Genomic DNA, 18,401 nt, shown 5'->3' on the forward strand with positions numbered 1-18,401 from the left:
CTTCCTACTGTGACATGAGGTGACAGTGGCACCTGCTTGAGGGTGGGTGGGAGCACTCTGCACGGTACACGGTAGCGACGACTATGATGACCACCAGCACTGGTGTTTGTTACTGTGCACACAGCCAGGAACCACAGGAAGAGGTAGGAGAGGGGATGAAAAAGCACAGAGTGATCGTCTAGGGAGGTTCGTGGACCCGAGTCTGCATCCCTGGTGACCAGAGTGGGATGGGGTCGAGGCACTCACCCAGGCAGGAGGTGATGTGGATCAGCGCTCATAGAGGCACAGTGAGAATGGAGGGAAGCCCAGGGATGCGGGCAGGTCAACGGAGACCAAGCAGGCTTGAGGGGCGGCCTGCACATGAGGGTCAGGGAAGGGACAAGACTCAGGACGGTTGCTAGGCTGACGACAACTAGTTCCTCCTTCCGTGAGTGTAAAGAGTGCACAATAAATGCTGATAATTCAAAGTGAAATTTTCTGAAGTCTGGGAGGGTTATTCCTCCAGCTTTGTTCTTTTTCATCAGTAATGCATTGGCAATTCTGTGTCTTTTGTGATTCCATATAAATTTTAGGGTTGTTTGTTCTAGTTCTGTGAAAAATGTCCCAGGTAATCTGATAGGGATGGCATTAAATCCGTAGATTGCCTTGGGCAGTGTGGCCATTTTAACAATATTGATTCTTCCAATCCAGGAGCGTGGGATGTCTTTCCATTTCTTTAAGTCATCTTTAACTTCCTTAATCAATGTCTTGTAGTTGTCCATGTATAATCCTTTCATCTTCTTGGTCAGATTTATTCCTAAGTATTTTATTGTTTTTGGATGCAATTTTAAAAGAGACAGTTTCTTTACTCTCTTTTTCTGATATTTCATTGTTAGTGTAAAGAAATGCAACTGATTTCTGTATGTTAATCTTATATCCCACTACCTTGCCAAATTCTTTTATCAGCTCCAATAGTTTTTGTGTGGAGCTTTTTTTTCTATAAATAGTATCATGTCATCTGCATATAGTGACAATATGGATGGACCTGGAGATGTTATTCTAAGTGAAGTTAGCCAGAAAGAAAAAGAAAAATACCATATATAATCACTCATACGTGGGATCTAAAAAAGAATAAAGAAGACACTAATGAACTCATCTACAAAACAGAAACAGACTCATAGACACAGTAAACAATTTTATGGTTTCCAGGGAGAAAAAGGAGTGGGAAGGGATAAATTTGGGAGTTTGAGATTTGTAAATATTAACTACTCTATTTAAATATAGATTAAAAAATAAATTTATTTTGTATAGCACAGGGAACTATATTCAACATAGTTGTAAACCTTTAGTAAAAAAAATATAAATTAATATATATATGTATATGTATGACTGGGACAGTGTGCTGTACACCAGAGATTGACACATTTTAACTGAGTAAATTTCAATTGTTAAAAAAGTGAAATTAAATGCATTCTAGCCATCTCATGGTCCATCTCAGCACAAGGCTGCATTTTAAAAAAATCAATTCAGCCCCAAAAATAATTTAAAGGAGCTCAACATTTCATCCCATCCTACTGAGGATACTGTAAAGAAGGTACAGGCATAGTGCCCAAAAACTTTGTTAAAAATTCTCCATCCCTCTCACTTGCAACGGTTCTCTTACACCAGGACCAGGCTTGTTTTCCCAGGCTCTTATTTCTCTTCCCTTACTCCTTGACTCTTCAATTTTTGTGCTTTTGTTTCAAGTGGGGCTTTTGTTTTGTTTTGTAATATTTTGCTTTTTTCAATTTTCCTGTTCTCACATTTCCTGGATTCCACTGGTAAATACTAAAACAGTCAAGCCATGATGCTGATCCAAGGATCTTTTCTTTCTTGCTCTTCCTCTCCCCTACCCACCTCATGATGCTGGTAATAACAAACACTACCAGTCCCCATAAATTAGCATCTTTTCTTTCTCCCATCACAGAAGTAAACCCCTGGCTCTTATTTCACCTAAACTGCTGAGACCTAGACACAATCAAATCCAATCTGAATATTCGTGTTTACTTAACCTTGAATGGAAGCTGCCAAAAAGAAAAAAGTCCACTGTTCTTGTGAGCCATTTTGAACTATAGCCAAACTCATGATAGCAAAGTCAGTTTCATGCTTCCAATTGCCACTCAAATTGGGTTTGTCCAACCCTGGGAAAGCCGGGAAGATAAACAGCCAGGGACATTGGAGCTTTTAGGCTGAAACCAGTGGGCAGGGTATTAGGGAAATCCCTGGAGGGGCAGGAATGAATTCTCCATGTGCACAGAAGTGTGTGCGCACACACATGCACACACACACACACACACAGCGTTCCTTCTTCGTGTGCGCCAACTCTATGTGTTATGGCTAGTGCACCTAAATAATTCACATGGATGCGTTTTTTTCCAGCTGCACACCAATTACCAACAGAGTGAGTCAGCAGATTCCTGTTGGCCTCGTGGAGTTTCTGGATTGCCTTTGCTCCTCCTGTGCTGCGGACTCCAGCTGTTTGCTCTGAAAACCAATCAGCTGTCCCCTCCGTGGAAGTGTGTGGAGCATCTCCGCTGATGGAACACTCTTCTGGACAAATTAATTGGGGGAAGTTCTGCTACTGGAGGTGTAGGGGTCACCCAGACAGCACTCACGCGGGGTGAGACTTCAAGCGCTCCCCCCTGGATGGGGGCCCCTTGATCCCCATGCAGCACACACTGACCAGGGAGCAGTGACCCACCCCATCCCGCCTCCACCTCACGCACCTCTCTTAGCATCCTGTCCCTACCAAACCCGGCCAGCTGCCAGGCTGGAGCTGCGGCGACTCCCTGCACACAGCGGGGGACACAGCAAGCTGCTGGAAGCTTCCACTGCCTTTATGCTTGAGCCTGTAGCATGAGGTCCCCTAAACATGGGGTGGCTGGTGTCTAGAGGGGCCTCCACAAGGATGGACGGGCCCAGGGCCTCTTCCTATAGATTGCCACGGTGTGGGGGGGTGTCACAGGTCAGCACAGGGAGCCCCTCGAAGCTCTCGCCCTCGCAGGGACCTGAGCTGCCTGAGCAGGGTTGCTGCCCGATGCCATTGCCCCTGTGAGGGGGGGTGTCACAGGTCAGCACAGGGAGCCCCTCGAAGCTCCCGCCCTCGCAGGGACCTGAGCTGCCTGAGCAGGGTTGCTGCCCGATGCCTTTGCCCCTGTGAGTCACCGAGGGAACCACAGAGGGAGGTGGGCGGGATGGGGAATGCAAAGGCTGAATGCCCAGATGTGACTTCTCACCCGGAAAGTTCTCCAGGCAGCTGCTGACCCACTTGGGACTGCGCTTTGTGCATTGATGATGAACATTCTCAAAAGACCTGTTGTCAAATTCTTCTGCGATTTTGCAGTGTCAACAGACATGGTGCTCTGAAGTGGCAAACGAGGGCCAGCTTCGACAAAGCTCCTTTATCCCCCGTGAGGCCGAGTGAGTCAGACGCACTTGGAGAGGTGAAAGGTCCCAGAGAATCAGGACGCCCTCCCGGTGCTGGCAGGAGGGAAGCCAGGAGCCTGAACGTTCCCAGTTCGTCACAACTGTCCTGGGCCTGTCTTGGGGGGGGGGGTGTTAATATCACATCGAAGAATTTGTCTTGCTCCCCTAGGAAGCACTTGACACAGTGCAGTGAGGACAGAATCCTGCACTCACACAGCTGCAGGGCTGCCAGACTGAGCCACGAAGCACGACGCCAGCACAATTTAAATTTCAACTAAGCACGTTATTTTTTGGTGTAGGTATAGCCCAAGCGTACTTTCTTAGTATAATGATTTTTTTGTACTAAAAACTCACAGTGCTGACAACGCCACATGTCCAGTGCTGGCAGGAGGGCTGGTCGAGGTAGAGCCTTGGTAATTTATAGCTTCAATCATCACCGATTAAAATTTATAGCAGAACCTCCCCCCTCACCAGAAGCAAAGCTCATTCAGAGACCGTTCGGTGTCAGCTAAGCTAGAGGGCCCTGATTCTTGATTTAATATTGCCTGTCTTTGAAGTAAACTTTTAGGGTCTCTAATTCAGTAAGTTGTCACAGCATCGCATCCACATGTGGGTAGTAAAAGGAACAGATAAACAGATCTCAAGGTCACGAACTTAAGCTTAAAAAGGAACACTTGGGAAGGACTGCAGGGGGCATGAAAAATAAAACTGAGTGGAGGGAGTCTCATGTTAAGGATAAAGCTCAAAGACACATTTTTATGGTGTATTTTTATTACTTAGGACAATATTTACACACGCCTGTTACTCTTGCCCTGGGACTGGCCACTACAGGAAACCACCCCCACGGATTCTCCATTTACAAATTTTGTACAAGGCCCCAAACAGCGGCCAATGTCCACTGGAACTTCCAGCTCCAAGACCCACAACCAACAGGAACCCTGTTCAAAACCCAAAAAAGTGGTCCGGTGGCCTTGCCTGTCCTTTAGAGGACAGCCACACGGGCTTCAGACCAGCTCGTGAATGGGCCCCCGTGTGGCCGAATCCACTCCTGCACAGGAGGCGGGTAGAGACAGTTGCTCTGAGAAGACTGTCCCCTGTCTTTTGTCCCCCACATATTATGTCCCCCCAAATAGCCCCCACAGTCCAATAAATCGACTGCAGAAATATACAATGAAGGGGAATAAACTGCAGCTTGCCACTCGAAAATTGGCTTGAAGGTTTCATTAACAGTAAACCCGGGAGGAGCCGAACGAGAGGCCTCTGATGAAGCCCAGCGTGCCTCCCTCTCGGTGTCTGGGTCCCTTGGGAACTCCGGGGTGCGGTCGGGGCTCTTCCCAGCCCATTCCGATGGCCACGGTTTGCCACCTGCTGATTTGGTCATGAAGGGCAGGCACCCCTCTCTGCCTGCTGAAGGTAAGGCCTCATCCATCATGTGTTCAGTTCTAGGAGCCGCTGCACTCTCAGAAACAGAGACAGGCCCAGCCAGAGAGAGACAGGGACGGCACGGTAAGTCTCAGCCCTACGCCACACTGGCATCTTCGGCAAAACGGAAGACGAGGCCTCCAGAGAGAGAATGGGAGACACAATCGCTGGGTCCAGTTACTTAAATGACTGCACACAGGAGCATCGTTCCACTCACAGGGGCAGAGCCCGTCTCAAAGGGTGTCAGCTACCAGAACATTTCATCTTAAATTAGGAGTCATTAAGAGCAGTCTGAAGAAGACGAACAGAAATGCAAAACAGAAACAGACTCACAGACACAGAACACAAACTTGTGGTTGCCGGCGTGGAGGGGTGTGGGAAGGGACAGACTGGGAGTCCGAAATTTGTAGATACTGACAGGCATATACAGAATAGAGAAACAAGGTTATACTGCACAACACAGGGAAATACATGCAAGATCTTGTGGTGGCTCACGGTGAAAAAGAAGCGACAATGAATATATGTACTGAAAAACTGTGCTCTACACTGGAAATTGACATAACATTGTAAGCTAACTATAACTCAAAAAAATAAAATTTAAAAAGAAAGAGTGGGGTGAAAAGCAAATCGTCTTTGCAGAGCCCCTACCCAGAGGCTCTGAGATTCCGTGACTTCATTCCCATCTACTCTTCAGTTACAATCCTCTTTAAAATACCAGCCGCCCCGCTCACTCCCTTCTCTAAACTCACACAGCACTTGGCGCCCGGCCACGCATCTGGGCACTTCCCAAGTGCGGCCTGCACGTCCGGTCACCGTCAGCACGTGCAGGCGCCCTGACTGGGCAGAGGAGCCCGGACGACGCTGGCACTGGCCTCTGCTCCGAGGGGCTGGTCCCCCGCCAGGCGCAAGCCATGGCTTCACTCCCTGCCCAGCCCCTCGTCATCAACGCCATCACTCCTGCTATGTCTTTACTTCCAGAGGGATTAATCAGTCTTCTAGTTTGCATCCGGTGTTGACGAATAATCAGACGGGGGTACGACTGTCATAGTCAGCTTTCTGCTTTGTTGTTAATAACCATGCGTGTGTTACAAGGAATTGAAGGATTTCTGAGCCTCAGAATGAAACATTCTTCGTTTGACGCTTCCCTTCCCAAACCAAAGTGTTTATTCCGTCGCAGACACTAGCATGTTCCCGGGTCAGACAGGGTGACGACCCCGAGCCGTCCGGACCTGGGCTTGGGGGGGGGGGGGTCTCACCTCCTGGTGGGCCCAGTGGGCCCCAAGTGATGACGCTCAGCTCCTCCCGCTTTGGCCCCACCGAGCCGCCAGGACCCCAGCGCCTCCGTCCCTCACTCAGGGCCTGGGTCCGGGGCTCAGGGCCGCCCCCGTAACTCCGCCCTGGGGCCGTGGCTGCCTGCAGTCTGTCTGCGGGGAGGCGGAGCTCAGCGTGGAGCTGGCCGGCCTTTGCAGCCTACCTCCCAGCTGCCGAGGTGGCGTTCACGGGAGCTGCTTCTCCCTGGGCGGCCCACCCGCCTGCGGTTCTCCTCGCCGTCAGCACGAGCCGACGAGCCCGAACAATGGCGATGCTACCGCACTCTTCCCCATAGAGTTTCTTTCCTGGTCTGCCATGTTTACCACGTGGCCCTTTGCAGAAACCGCTTGTCGAGCCTGACCTGGGCAGCATTTCTGCGGAGCCTAATGGACGTAACTCACGAGTCAGGTTCCTTCTTCGCGGCCCTCCAAGCCCTCCCGCTCACGGCCCTGCCGCAGCGGGCACGCGGTCCCAGGGAGCAGACGCCCACTGCGCATGCGTGCGGCGCCTCCCGGTTCCGCGCATGCGCAGTGGGGGGCTCGCTCCCTCAGCACGCGGTGGTGTCGTCTTTCCTCTTCCGTCTCAGTCACCTGCTCCCTTCCCGCCACCTGGAGGGCGTTCAGGGGCCGCTGAGGAAAGCTCCTTCCTCCCCCTGAACTGAGCGCGCCGCCGTCCTGCGGGACCCGAGAGACGCCCTGCCGCCCAGTGTGTGAAGTCGCACTTGCTCTTTCGAAAAGGCGCTGCGGACGCAGGCCAAGCGGGAGACTCAGCAGCGAGCAGAAGGGAGGCCCGCCCCGCCTCCGCGCGTCGCCAGGGCAGGCTGCGCGCGCAGCGGCGCCGGGGCGCCCGCCCCGCGGGGCCGGAGCTGCCCGCCCGTGCCAGCGCCGGGCCGCCCAGCCCTGCTTCGGCTCGGAGTTCATTTTGGACGGCAGCGACTGGGCGTCTCTGCAGAGATGCCCTGATGACATCTGGGACCCTCATCTCAGCAGAGCAAGAAGACACCGAGGGAAGAAACCGGGAGCGGCGGGGACGGACCTACTCGTTGAGCCAGGAGGCGTTCTTAGGAACACGGACGCCAACGAGCCCAAGCACGGCACTGGAAGCTTGTCCGAGGACTCGGGAGAGCCAGCTCAGAACCCGCAGCAGCAGGGAGGTTCGGGGCCACGCGGCGGGGGGAGCCCCAGCTCCGGGGGCGTCCAGGCGCCGCCCCACCCGCTCCACGGCTTCTTCCGCCGGGAGGGACCTCTGCGCGGTGGCCCAGCACCGGAGCCTGGCCGGTGCAGAGCCCCAGGCAGGAGCCGCCGGCTGGCCCGGCCTTAACTCTGTGACCAGACTGGCTGCCGGAGAGCAGAGAGCGTGAGGCCGCCCTGCGCTTGCAGAGGAAGTGGGCCCGCCTTCCTTCCCCCGAACCCACACAGTATCAGATCCCTGCCCCACGGCGGGAAGATTCAGGAACTGGCTACCAACCTAACACCCAGCGATGACCCACCGCAGCCCATCCTGTCGGCCCCGATCACCCTCAGGCACCATTCTTGCCACACTTCTGCTGCACGGGAGGGAAGACTTCTGCATCAAACGCCACCTACTCCCACTGCGATTCTCACTCGTACAACCAGAAAGCAGGTGCGCTGCCCAAGAAAACCCCCAACGTCTCCTATGGCTGCCATCCAACACCAGTCAGTGGCTCTGTTGACAAGATACTTTCCATCCAAGCAAAGGGTTTGCAGGAAGTGAGACAAGAAATCTCGAGGGGGCCTGGCCACGTGGGGCTTCGTGAAGCTGTGGCAAAGCCCTTCTCTGGCTCCCAGAGCTGGGAGCCCTCTGGGAACGCCAAGCAGAGGTGTGACACGAGGGGACCTATCATAAAAGAGAAGTCTGTGTGGAAAACAGACCTTGGGGACAAGTGTGGAAACTGGAAGATCAGGAAGGAGGTCACTCCAGGGCTCTGGACACCACGTGTGACAATGGCTGGGACATAAGAGTAAGCGTGGGTGCAATAAGAAGAGGTCAGACTCAGGACATGTTTTCAAAGTAGACCTTGGCCAAGGCCCCTTGTTAAAGAGATGAGCATTCAGTTACTTCACCAGCTTCTCCCCAACACACACACACACACACACACACACACACACACACTCACACACACACACACCCTCTTCTCACACTCCTAATGCAGTTAAATCACAAATCACAAACTTGGGTTTAGTCAGTATGCCATATTTTCCCATTATGCATCTTTAAGTTCCATATTGTTAACAGCCAAGTCAGAGAGACTGGAACTGAGCATCTTGAGAGAGAAGCACTGTCCTTCATCCAGTTCTCAGAACTGATGCCAGCCCCTTGTGCAGAACCATTGGTAAACCAGGCTTAAATATCTTTATCCTCAGTCTGCTGGTACTAGAGTGCTCTCCTGGAAAGCACAGCTGTGCCTGAGCAAGAGCTGACAATGTGGGAAAATCAGGCATGGTGGGAGTGAGAAATGGGGGGTGAGTGTCGTTAGGGTGCCAGCAGTCCCACCCAGGATTTGCCACTTGACAGTGAGGGTTGGTGCACACTCTGAATTGAAGGAAAAATGAATCAGAAGATGCACAGCTCTTAGTAAGCAACTAAGGCTATGTGGTCACTTAGGGTCTGTATCAGCTACCTCCTGCTATGTAACAAATTCCAGCAAACTTAGCCTAACACACTCCAGTGCTATCTCACAGTTTCTGTAGGTGGGGTGCTGAATGTGGTGTAGCTGAGTGCTCTCCCAGGGTCTCACAAGACTGGGACAAAGGTACCAGCCAGGACTGGGGCTCCCGTGGGGGTCACATTCCTCTAGAAGCTCATGCAGTTGCTGGAGGACTTCCATCACTGTGGCTAGAGCACCTCCTGTTGTCAAGGCTGCAATGGCTCCGCTCTGTTCCAAATGCCACAGAGATGCCCTGGACTTTCTGTGGGGCTGCCGCTGACCCCAACCGGGACCCTACACCTGGTGGACATGCAGGGTCTCCAGCCCAGTCTCCAAACCTCCTGGTCCAGCTGGAGGATCTCTGTGTCTCAGCCCCTTACAGCTTCCAGGTTCCAAGTCAAACCACACATGTGACCAGACGTGGCGTTTGTTGTCTCCACATTTCAGAGAAGCCCAGCCAATCCTGTGTTTCCTTCTGAGTGATGAGGATGTGAGGACCAGCAGCATGTTCTTCCCTTCCCTTTGCAGAGGATGTGCTGGCATGACCCGCAGCAACTTCATTCACATGCCAGGCTTCCCTGATACAGCACCTGGGGCTCTCCAGAGAAACAGAACCATACCATCTCTACCTCTATTTCTGTCTCTATCTCTATCCCCACCTCTACCTCTGTCATATCTATATCCATCAATCAATCTAGAATGAGAGACTGATAAGCAATTGGCTCACTCAGTTGTAGGGGCAAAAATCAGTAGGGGCAGGCCAGCAGACTGAAAATTCAGCCAAAAGTTAATATCACAGTTTTGAGTCTGAATGTGAGGAACTCAGGCCAAATTTTCAAGTTGCAGTCTGGTGGCAGAATTCCTCCTTCCCTGAAAGAGTCCTCAATCTTTTGCTCTAAGGACATTAGCTGACTGCTTGAGGTCCATTACAGAGGATAACCTGCTTTAATTAAAGTCAACTGGTAGTAGGGGAGGGCATAGCTCAGTGGTAGAGCATGTGCTTAGGATGCACAAGGTCCTGGGTTCAGTCCCCAGCACCCCCATCTAAAAGAAGTAATAATAAATAAAGATAAAACCTAACTACCTCCTTCCCTCTCGGAAAAAAAAAAAAGGCAGGATAAAATTCTGGGCTTGAAAAAGACATAGAAAAAAATAAAAGGTAAAAATATAAAATGATAATACAGGTTGTAAAATGAAAAAATTTTTTTTAAAAAGTCAACTGATAGCAAATGTCGGTCACATCTACAAAATACCTTCACAGCAACACCTGGACTGGGTTTGACCAAACGGGCACAACAGCCTAGCCAGGTCGACGTATAAAGTGATCCCTCGTGAGACGTCCCTCTCTCTCCTCCTCAGGACAGCAGACAGTGGCTGCTGCTTCCCCCTCAGCACCTGCTTACATGCATGTTCCCAAGATGCTCCCAGTGTAAAGTGATGTCACATAACCTGTTTGGTGGGGGCGTGCTCCAGTTTTGTGTTGCCGTGAAACCAACTGTCCCAAAATAGTGGCTTGAAACAATACAGTCTCATATTATTATTACCTCCTTGGCTCTGGGTTGACCAAGGTTGGCAGGACGGTTCTCAGCGGGGTCTTTCACGTGGTTATCGGTGGGTGGTAGCCACCCCGACGGCTCTTCACGCCCACGTCTGGCTCCTGGGCTGGGAGCTAGAAAGCAGCTGGAGTCCCCCGACCACTTCTCTGTGTGGTCTCTTCACATGGTGGCCCCAGAGTAGCCGGAATTCTTACAAGACAGCTAGAGTTGCTAAGAGAGTAAATCTTAAATGTTCTCACCACACACACACACACACAGAGCTATGTAAGGTGATGGATGTGTGAGGTAATCACTCCACAATACATTATACATATCAAATCATCACTATGTACAACTTAAACTTACACAATATGTTAATTCTATCTCAATAAAGCTGGAGAAAAAAATATATATATAAAAGATGGTTGGAGACTCCCAGAGTGAGTGTCCTAAGGCACAGCCATGTGACCTCTTCTGTCCAGATCTCAGAAATCACACAGCACCACAGAGGCCCACCCGGGTTCAAGGGGAGGCCACATGGAATCTGAGGACATGTGTTCAAGCCACCGCAGAAAGCTTTCTGCTCTGTGATTTGACTCTGAGATTCACCCCCAGGATCTGAGTGTAATTGCAGGTCTCTGCTCCTGCGGAGCAGTTCCCTCCTGCAAGGAAGCTGCAGCGACTTCAGAGACGGGGGTGGATGCGAGCTCCTGCGAGGTGCCCCGAGCCTCCTCATCCTCCCGGGTACCCTGGTCCAGTGCTCGGTGGCATCGCTTCCCATCTGATGCTTTAGCGGAGGGCCCTTTAAATTCCATCGTTACTACAGTTTGGGAAACCACTGCGTCTAACTTTGCTTTTGATTTTTAGCTACTGTCGCCATGTGGGAACAAGAGACTCTATTAACACAGCTCAGGAGGATCCTGGATTGGGGCTTATGTTAGGATTTGAACTTCTTCTCCCATCTTCCCAGTGTCAGTAAAAGCTGTCACTCTACACCACAGAGCTGGAGGCCCAAAGGGCTAATATTCTATATACTGCCTTATAATGGCAGCTGTAAAGTCAGCTGCAAAAGCCTGGCTTTGCTGAGTCCTTCAGTCCAAGTGACCGCAGGCAAACATGTAAGATGTCATTTTCTGTTTAGTCATAGATTCTATTTCAGCTTTCTCTGCTTGTATACAAAACCACCCCAAAACTTAGCGGCTTAAAACAACGCTTTCCGTTTCTCACGGTGAGCTCACTTCTGCTGATCTTGGTTGGGGTCACTCAACGTGGCTAAATTCAGCTCGTGGATGGACTGGGTGCTGGAAGGTCCCGGGCACTGACCGGCGGCTGGGGCACTCAGCTCCCATCTGCATGGCCTGATTCTCAGAGCCTTCCTTGGGCCCCTAGAAAAGTTCTCAACCTTGTTCAGCGTCTTAATGGCTTTCTGCATCTCTCTCTTGTTGTACTGAGCACAGTTGCAGTTTAATGCTTATCATGTACATGTTTGTCAAACATCTGTCCTGTCACTCTGATGCGGATCACACAGGACAGGAGCTGCGGGTGTCTGGTTAGAACTGTATCCTCAGCGCTGATCACGGTGCTTGCCATTGAGCAGGACTGGAATACACAGCCACTGAATGAAGACATAAAGGGCGAAGATGCACATCCTTGTCCCCTTGTTTGGTGGCTGCGTGGCTTGACAGTCGGGGTTCTCATCCGTAAAGCAGGAACGGGCGTCACTTTCTTGTTGATATGAAGATGAAAGCAGAAGGTATACACACATGAGCTGAGCACATACTTCGGGTGAGAAGGATGTGGTCAGCCAGTCAGCGCGGGGTTAGTTACATAGAAGGATTGTTTAATATTTGACCATTAACTGATTCCTTCTGAGCAATTCAGAAACTACTGTCTGCTTCAGGGGAATTAGGAGGAAAAGGACTGGATGATGCAAAGAATTAAAAATAGAACTATTACATGATCCAGCAGTTTCACTTCTGGATATTCATTTGAAGAACATGAAAACACTAATTCAAAAAGATATTTGCACCCCATATTCATGGCAGCACTGTTTACAGTATCCAAGATGGGGAACAGCCTAAGTGACTGCTGATAAATGAATGGATAAAGAAGAAGTGGCATGTCTTTCATGGAGTACTACTCAGTCATAAAGAAGAATGGAGTCCTGCCCTTTGCAACAGCATGGATGGACCTTGAGGGCACTATGTAAAGTGAAACGCCAGGTAACGAAAGACCAATAAACCTATGACCTCCTTTATACGTGGAATCTAAAAAGCGAAACGAAGCATAGATACAAATAAACAGATTGGTGGTTGCCAGAGGGGAGGGGGGGGTGAAGGGCAGGTGAAATGAGTGAAGAGGCCAAAAGGTACAGACTTCCAGTTATGAAATAAGTAGGTCACACGGATCCTCAGTACAGCAACTATAACTAATAATACTATATTGCATATTCGAAAGTTGCTAAGAGTAAATCTTCAAAGCCCTGAACACATTCAAACTTGTGTAACGACGTATGGTGACAGATGGTAAACTAGACGTTATGGTGATTATTCCACAATGGACACAAATACCAAAGCATCCTGTTGCACACCTGACACTAAGATAATGTATCCATTAAGCCTCGATTTTTTAAAAATTCATTCATTCGTTCACTTTTTAAAAAAAGAGTAGAGTGAGTTTTAAACAGGAGTTGGGAACGAGTGGATTAGCCGTAAAGTCAGTATCTGATGCGGGACAACAGAGAGCAGACGCAGGCGAGGAGCGGCGACCAGGAGCCACGCCTGCGCTGGGCGTGAGAGCTCGCGGGCCGGGCCTCCCGGCGAGGAAGCGGCCGGTCCCCCGCGTAAGGGCGGAAACGCAAGCTGGCGTAGACCCTCGGGGGGACGGCCGCACAAGACCCGCCAGAAAGCGTGGCAGCCAAGCCCACCTCGGGAAGGCGCTCGCCCTCCGTCAGGGCCGGGAGCCAAGGGGTCGGAGCTCTCCCGTCGGCACCAGCAGGGCTCCGGCCTCACGAGCAGACTCTCGCTGGGGAGCCGCCGCGGACAAGCTCAGCGCTAACTGGCTCCAGCCTGGGCATGTATCAAGGCAGCCCTGAAGGTGAATTTACACGGCTACATGTCAATTATAGCCCAATAAAACAGAAAAACAGCTGTTACGAAAACCTCTTTTGAGACGAAGATAACAGAAGGCGGAGGCGAGCTCTGGCGAGAAACGCGAGCGGGCTGTGACGCCGAGACCGGCGCGGGGCGGAGTCACGGGCGGGGCCGGGCGCGGGGCTCCGTGGCGTGGCTTGCACGGGGCGCCCCAAGCCCGGGGCCTGGGGTGAGCGAAGTCCGCGTCTCGGGGGACAAGGAACAGGCCACGGGCGGCCGGGGCGCGGCAGGCGAGGAGCGGCGGGCACAGCGCCCAGGCGGGGAGTGCGCGAGGGGAGCCGTCCCGCCGCCAGGCCGGGGCCGTGGGCTTCGTTCTAAGCGTCGGGAGGGGCGTAAGCAGAACGGGTGCCTCACGGGCGAGGCAAGCGAAGCAGGTGCAGACCCACTTTCTTGTCACATGTCCGGTTTTGTAACTTTTTTTTTTTTGCCATGAACATATTCTTTCTGTAGCAAGAAAAAAATAAACAAGAGCTATAGAACACCAACCACTAACATCACAGTCGCGGGGCCGCCTGTCACGCGGGCCGGGAACCCAAGCTCCTGCTTCCCTGGTCCTCGGGAGCAATCGCCCAGAGCCCAAGGCAAGGTGAGTCCGAGGCCAACAGACGGGGCGTCTCAGGTGGGGGGGGGGGGGCGCCGGGTCCCAGAGAGGGAGGCTGGAAACCAAGGGACCACACCTGGGGCACCCGACGACCCCTCCCGCTTCCACCCCGAGTTCTGTGGCCGGAGACACTGCCTGAGGTGGGAAGGCCCTGCCGGGAGGCCCTAGCTTTGAAAGTGCCCCGCGATGTCACTTGTGTGAGCTTCCCTAACCTCCCCTGTGAGTCCCACATATGCCCAGAGGGAAACATTCAGGCCAGCTGTCCCTCGTGACCGTCGCCGCGGCTCGGCTGAACAGGAGTGTTGCACACCCGCACGTCACGTAGACATAGCTCTGCCAAGCTCCCTCCTTCTGCTTGGAAGGATCTGGGGTGGGATCTGCTTCGCTGACGTCCCAGTGTGCCCTGGACGACACGTGCAGCTGAAGGAAGCATTAATTTGGAATGTTCTGGAGCCCCTTCCAGCTCACTTTGAACTGTTCTCTCCAAATCATCTCCCCCCCCCCAGCGATAACCCACAAAATTACCTTACAGAAAACCCAGCTTCATTCCTGGCACTTTGTAAGGGTGGCAAGTCATTTGCATCCGGAAGCAGCTGGATGTGGGTGTCAGGGTCCCCATCGCAGAGGGTCCGTGAACTTCACCAGCCACGCTGCAGGGAAGAGCCTGGCGAGTGAGACCTTCTGCGTCTGGAGGACGGTTTCCCGAGGCTGATGGCTGGAGCCTGGGAGTTGTCCAGCCGGCCTCAGTGATGAACTCTCCCTGAAATGCCTGCAAAGGGAGCTGCAGTAAACTCACGTTCCTGCATTGACTTCCATGATAAAAATCAGAAATTCTTTCCCATGGAAAAGTTTTAGCCACGAGTGGCAATAAAATATTATACTTTAAAATGAGCTACTTTAGAATGAAAATTACAATTTTCCCAGGAAACCAACTAAAAATAAATCACAAAACACACACTGTGAAAAGTTTAGGTTTCCTGCCAGGAGTTACATTCACTTGGGCAAAACTCGTAAGAGGACAGATGTTCTTTATTTTAACATACTGAACGTTTAGCCATTTCTCTTGAAGGGGTTTATCTTTTGAATGTGACCGTGTGATCTTTTTATTGTTTCCCAGATGTATTATTTTAAGGCCTTTTTTTGGCCTTCCTTTAAGTTTTGCCATGCCAGTGGTCTCTAATTTTTTAATGTAATTTTTTGATGGTTTTTTGGGGGTGGGGGGATTGTCGGTATTTGCACAAAATCAAGTTTAAAAATCCAAGTCCAAAGAGATTTTAAGGTAATATCGTTCTATCTTCCACCATTAAAAGGAGCTCTCTTAGCAGCACCCCTGGCAGACAGCGACCAACTCCATCTGAATGGCCGTGAGGGACCCTGTGATGTCCCAGGGTGTCCCAGGATGTCCACAGCATTGCGGGGAGAACTGGCACCCAAGTGAGCTTTTCCCCACCCGGACTAAATGAAGTCTGCCTCCCCGCTGGAGTCTCTGGCTTTTTATACTGACATGGGACACGAGCGATGCTCACGACGGGACAGCCACAGGGCCAGAACTCAGGGGCCCCACATCTCAGGGGGCCAGAAAAGGCTGTGCTGGTAAGAGCAACGGGAGGCTAGCCCAGAGGCCGCCCCCCACCCCACCCTAGTGCACCAGCACCAGGGCTCTCAGGCCTGGGAAGTTCCAGGAATGAAGCAGGACGGTGGATTTCTTGCCGCCTGTCCCAGGTGTGCTGGGAAGCGAGTCCAGCACATCACTCAGACCCAGGTGGGCGCTCGGGGCTCTCTGTCAAGCAGAGACAGATGGCACTCGTGCGCCTCAGCCAGCTGGACAAGGCTCCTGCGACTGCTGTTCCTATTTCTTCTTCTTTTTTCTCTCTCTCTCTTTTTTCCCCCTTAACAAAGGTAGTGGGGATTGAACCAGCCCCTCATGCACCTCGGGCAAGCCAAGCACGCACTCTACCACTGAACTATACCCTCACTCCTCTCATTTCTCCATGTACCTCGACGTTATGACTTATTCCGAGAGCGTACACTGCCCCTTCCTGGTACCACTGCTTTCCACGGACAACTTCTGTTAACTGACGGCCAGTTTTCTTTCTAGAAACAGACTTCTCAGCGAGTTCCACCTGTTTCATCATTCTTACAGCTGAGGTCTCCTCTTGGCAAACCGTTCTCTTTTTTTTTTTTTTAAATAAAAACTGCTTTTTGTACCCAACTGTTGGGTGCAAAGGGGTTCTGTTGGGAGGGCAACAGGGAGAAACATCCCTGCCGGGCCCACCACCTGCCAATGTCAGGAGGCTGGAGGCGCAGGCAGGGAGAGGGCTGTGTCTGTGCTGCCCCAGAGAACGTCGGACCAGAGGTCCCTAAGTGGACTCCCCAGAAGAGCAGCGTTGCCCACCTGGGAACTCGTTACAAACGCAGGTCACCCAGTCGCCCCGCTCCCGCTGAGTGAGAGACTCCGTGGAGGACCCTAGGGGCCTGTGCTGTGACAGAGCCCCAGGGGTTCTCCTGCGTCTCAGGTGTGACAATCAAGCTCCAGAGGGAAGTGCTTCTGTCTGGTGGTTCCACCTGTCACATGCAGGTGACCGCGTACACCGGCAAAAGTCAGATCAGAGGTGACAGTCTCAACCATTTCTGTCAGGAGACCCCACCAGGATCTGACAGGCTTCTCATCCTGAGCAGCCTAGAATGTTCCCTCTTCCCCGGGACCACCGCCAACCTCAACCCCACCTGCCGCCCTCCGCGGTGTGTGAGCTTGGAGGGTGAAGCCAGGGGGCGCCCTTCCTCCCTGGTCTGCATGTTCCTTAGACTTTAATTTATATATTTTCACTTTCTGGACTTTAAGAAAGTATGTTTCTCATTCTTTACACACATCATAATTGAATAGTTGGCCACAGTGTGGAAAAATACACAAAGTGGTCTAAAAAAATCTGATTCTTTTTTTAACATTTTTTGTTGATTTATAATCATTTTACAATGTTGTGTCAAATTCCAGTGTAGAGCACAATTTTTCAGTTATACATGGACATACATATATTCACTGTCACATTTTAAAAAAAAATCAGATTCTTTAAGCCAAAAAAATAAAAAAGAAACCTTGTGAAAAGAATGACACTTTTTTCTTTTGGTGTTTTTCTCGTGCAAACAGCAAGGAAGCGCGTCTACCGCTCATGCTCTCCATTATTCCAAAAAGAATGGAAGGGGCTTAGAGATACAGCCAGCGTAAGAAGACAGACACCAAGGCAGAGGAATCAGCCGGACGGGAAGCTATTAAAGGAAACATTCTTCACGGAACAGCTTTCCCTCAGGGACGGCATTTCAGGGTCACTTAGTCACTCCTGTACGGTGTAACCCAGCCGTTCCCGGAGGCCTCAGGACTCCACAGCCGCACACGCACCCGTGAGAGCCTCGCAGAGCCAGCCTACCCCTCCTCCCTGCCGACCCAGCGGTGCTCAAAGCAGCCAAGGACAGGCCTCCTTCCTGCCAGGGCCGCCCCGCCCCGGACCCCAGCAGAGGCGCCACCCACCACGCTCTCCTGGCCTGCTTTCCCGTCGGCTGAGCTCACTCAGCTTTGGGCGACGCGTGTGGCCCTCTGGCTGTGCCGGGCTCGCCCCCTCTGTGACCTGTGAGTGTAATAAGTCTCTAACTTCTGTGCCTCTCCCAGTGTGACTTCCGTGGCCATGGAGAAGTGATCCTCAGAGGGGAGGGTACAGCTCAGTGGCAGAGTGCGTGCCTAGCGTGCACAGGTCCTGGGTTCCATCCCCAGCACCTCCATTAAAAATAAACAAACAAACAAACTAATAAATAAGTAAACCCAATTACCTACCCCCCATAAAACATTTTTTAAAAAAAGAAGAAATGATCCCCAGGACCCCAGCCAAGGGACCTGGCCCCTTTTCCACCATAATTGGTGACAAGGACAAGGTCACCTCTAAGCATGGGCAGAGGATCCCCCGACCCCCCCAGGGACCCTCACCAATTGCACGTGGCTAAGGGACGGGCTGTCCGGCTGGGACCTACCCGCCGGCCTGCGTGTGCTGCTCTGCACCGCCGTGCGCTACCTCACCCCGCTCCAGGGACACCCCACCCTGCCTCCACTTAGGCCACCAGACACCCGAGCAGGCCCAGCACTTACTCAGACCTCCCACATTTGGAGACAGCATATTCCACACCTTGCTGCCTGCTTCAGCTCACTCATCAGATTACCAGGAAGGCTCCTACGGTGCCCTGGGGGAGCCCCGATGAGCGTCTGTGGGACCAGCACGCAGGCT

The 18,401-nt window shown here is 51.9% G+C and overlaps 2 long non-coding RNA genes and 1 other non-coding gene across 4 annotated transcripts in view; 2 read left to right on the forward strand and 1 right to left on the reverse strand.

Moving 5' to 3' along the window:
• The first annotated feature begins 9,814 nt into the window (after positions 1–9,814).
• TRNAP-AGG (transfer RNA proline (anticodon AGG)) lies at positions 9,815–9,888 on the forward strand. Its single transcript has one exon. It is a non-coding gene; the product is annotated as a tRNA-Pro (tRNA).
• Positions 9,889–13,557: 3,669 nt separating this feature from the next.
• On the forward strand, positions 13,558–14,800 carry LOC140690569 (uncharacterized). Its single transcript, XR_012065873.1, has 3 exons — positions 13,558–13,701; positions 13,983–14,118; positions 14,666–14,800. It is a non-coding gene; the product is annotated as an uncharacterized lncRNA (long non-coding RNA).
• LOC140690568 (uncharacterized) overlaps positions 13,862–18,401 on the reverse strand; it is a 42,402-nt gene continuing 37,862 nt past the window's right edge. For both annotated transcript variants that reach the window (XR_012065871.1, XR_012065872.1), the window contains 2 exons: positions 14,659–14,902; positions 13,862–13,976 (listed from right to left, as the gene is read on the reverse strand). This is a non-coding gene — a long non-coding RNA (uncharacterized lncRNA). The remainder of the gene's footprint in view (positions 13,977–14,658; positions 14,903–18,401) is intronic.

The sequence above is a fragment of the Vicugna pacos genome, chromosome 31 (assembly GCF_048564905.1).
Source record: "Vicugna pacos chromosome 31, VicPac4, whole genome shotgun sequence".
NCBI lineage: Eukaryota > Metazoa > Chordata > Mammalia > Artiodactyla > Camelidae > Vicugna > Vicugna pacos.